Genomic DNA, 3,522 nt, shown 5'->3' on the forward strand with positions numbered 1-3,522 from the left:
CCCGACCGTGACCCTGAGCAGGCCTCAACCCCGACTCTGACCTCAACCACACCCCGACCGTGACCCTGAGCAGGCCCCAACCCCGACTCTGACCTCAACCAGACTCCGACCTTGACCCTAAGCAGGCCCCAACCCCGACTCTGACCTCGACCAGACCCCGACCGTGACCCTAAGCAAGCCCCAACCCCGACTCTGACCTCGACCAGACCCCGACCGTGACCCTAAGCAGGCCCCAACCCCGACTCTGACCTCAACCACACCCCAACCGTGACCCTAGGCAGGCCCCAACCCCGACTCGGACCTCAACCAGACCCCGACCGTGACCCTGAGCAGGCCCCAAGCCCGACCCCGATGCCGACCAGACCCCGACCGTGACCCTAAGCAGGCCCCAACCGTGAGCCTGACCTCAACCGGACCCCGATCCTGACCCTAAGCAGGCCCCAACCCTGACTCTGACCTCAACCACACCCCGACCGTGAGCCTGAGCGGGCCCCAACCCCGACTCTGACCTCAACCAGACCCCGACCGTGACCCTGAGCAGGCCCCAAGCCCGACCCTGATGCCGACCAGACCCCGACCGTGACCCTGAGCAGGCCCCAACCCCGGCCCTGATGCCAGCCAGACCCTGACCTTCACCCTAAGCAGGCCCCAATCCTGACCCAGATCCCAACCAGACCCCGAGCCTGACCCTGACCCTCATCCCAACCACACCCTGACCCTGTCCCTGACCCTAACCTTAACCAGATCCCGAGCCTAATCCCAGCCCCGACCCCAATCCCAGCCAGTACCCCAATCCTGCCCCCAACCCTAATCCTGGCCATAACCCCAATCCTGGCCCGCACCCTAATCCTGGCCCCAACCCCAATCCTGGCCCTAACCCTAATCCTGGCCCCAACCCCAATCCTGCCCCCAAACACAGTCATGGCTATAACCCTAATGCCGGCCACAACCCTAACCCCGGCCGTAACCCTAAGGAATCGGAACCCTAACCCCGGCCGTAACCCTAGGGAATCCGAACCCTAGCCCCGGCCGTAACCCTAAGGAATCCTAACCCTAACCCCGGCCGTAACCCCAAGGAATCCTAACCCTAGTCCCGGCCGTAACCCTAAGGAATCCTAACCCTAGTCCCGGCCGTAACCCTAACGAATCCTAACCCTAGTCCTGGCCATAACCCTAAGGAATCCTAACCCTAATCCCGGCCCCAACCGTAATCCCGACCAAAACCCTAACCCTGGCCGTAACCCTAGCCGTGACCCTGACCTGAAGCAGGCCCCAACCCCGACCCCCAAGCCAGCCAGACCCTGACCCTGACCCTAGGCAGGCCCCAACCCCGACCCTGACCTCCACCAGACCCGGGCCCTAAGCCTAAGCAGGCCCCAGCCGTGAGCCTGACCTCCACCAGACCCGGGCCCTGACCCTAAGCAGGCCCCAGCCGTGAGCCTGACCTCCACCAGACCCGGGCCCTGACCCTAAGCAGGCCCCAGCCGTGAGCCTGACCTCCACCAGACCCCGGCCGTGACCCTAAGCAGGCCCCAGCCGTGAGCCTGACCTCCACCAGACCCCGGCCGTGACCCTAAGCAGGCCCCAGCCGTGAGCCTGACCTCTACCAGACCCCGGCCCCGACCCTAAGCAGGCCCCAACCCCGACTCTGACCTCAACCAGATCCCGACCGTGACCCTGAGCAGGCCCCAACCCCGACTCTGACCTCAAGCAGACCCCGACCGTGACCCTGAGCAGGCCCCAAGCCCGACTCTGACCCCAACCAGACCCCGACCGTGACCCTAAGCAGGCCCCAACCCTGACCCTGATCCCAGCCAGACCCCAACCTTCACCCTAAGCAGGCCCCAACCCCAACCCCGATGCTGACCAGACCCCGACCGTGACCCTAAGCAGGCCCCAACCCCGACTCTGACCTCAACCAGACCCCGACCGTGACCCTAAGCAGGCCCCAACCCTGACTCTGACCTCAACCACACCCCGACCGTGACCCAAAGCAGGCCCCAACCTGGACTCTGACCTCAACCACACCCCGACCGTGACCCTAAGCAGGCCCCAACCCTGACTCTGACCTCAACCAGACCCCGACCGTGACCCTAAGCAGGCCCCAACCCCGACTCTGACCTCAACCACACCCCGACCGTGACCCCAAGCAGGCCCCAACCCCGACTCTGACCTCCACCAGACCCCAACGGTGACCCTAAGCAGGCCCCAACCCCGACTCTGACCTCAACCAGACCCCGACTGTGACCCTGAGCAGGCCCCAACCCCAACCCTGATGCCAACCAGACCCCAGTCTTGACCCTAAGAAGGCCCCAACCCTGACCCCGATCCCAGCCAGACCCTGACCTTCACCCAAAGCAGGCCCCAACCGTGAGCCTGACCCCAAGCAGACCCCAAATTTGACGCTAAGCAGGCCCCAACCCCAACCCCGATCCCAGCCAGGCCCCGACCATGACCCTGAGCAGGCCCCGACCCCGACTCTGACCTCAACCAGACCACTACCGTGACCCTAAGCAGGCCCCGACCCCGACCCCGATGCCGACCAGACCCCCACCGTGACCCTGAGCAGGCCCCGACCCCGACCCCAGTGCCGATCAGACCCCCACCGTGACCCTGAGCAGGCCCCGACCCCGACCCCGATGCCGAGCAGGCCCCGACCGTGACCCTGAGCAGGCCCCAACCCCGACACAGATCCCAACCAGACCCCAACCGTGACCCTAAGCAGGCCCCAACCCTGACCCTGATCTCAACTAGATGCTGACCCCCACCCAGACCCTAACCATAGGCACACCCTAACCCTGACCCCCATCGTAACCAGACCCCAACCCCGACCCTCATCCTAACCACACCCTGACCCCGTCCCTGACCCTAACCTTAACCAGATCCCAAGCCTAATCCCAGCCATTACCCTAATCCTGGCCCCAACCATAATCCTGCCCCCAACCATAGTCCTGGCCGTAACCCTAATGCCCGCAGTAACCCTAATCCCCGCCGTAACTCTAATCCCCGCCGCAACCCTAATCCCCGCCGCAACCCTAATCCCCGCCGCAACCCTAATCCCAGCCCCAACCCTAATCCCAGCCCCAACCCTAATCCCAGCCCCAACCCTAATCCTCGCAGTAACCCTAATCCCGGCCCTAACCCTAATCCCAGCCCCAACCCTAATCCTCGCCGTAACCCTAATGCCCACCGTAACCCTAATCCTCGCCGTAACCCTAATGCCCGCCGTAACCCTAATCCCCGCCGTAACCCTAATGTTCTCCCTAGCCCTAATACTGGCTGCTGTGGCTCCGGGTGCCGCTGCGTTGCCCCCGTCACCACCCCGCGGTTCTGGGCGTCGGGGCCGCCCTGCCCCCAGCTTCCCGACGCGGTCCCAGCCACTGCCGCCCCCCCCGGCCCCCGCGTCCCTGGCACGGCGGCTCTAGGTGCCGCGGTCTCCGGCTTCTCCGGGCGCCGCGGTGCCCCCCCCATTCCTCGTGGCGGCTTCGGCCGCCCCCGGCGACCCCCTCGCCACCGGCGCGG

Source organism: Lichenostomus cassidix, unplaced genomic scaffold (assembly GCF_008360975.1).
Source record: "Lichenostomus cassidix isolate B80296 unplaced genomic scaffold, HeHo_3.0 HiC_scaffold_47, whole genome shotgun sequence".
NCBI classification, from domain to species: Eukaryota; Metazoa; Chordata; class Aves; order Passeriformes; family Meliphagidae; genus Lichenostomus; species Lichenostomus cassidix.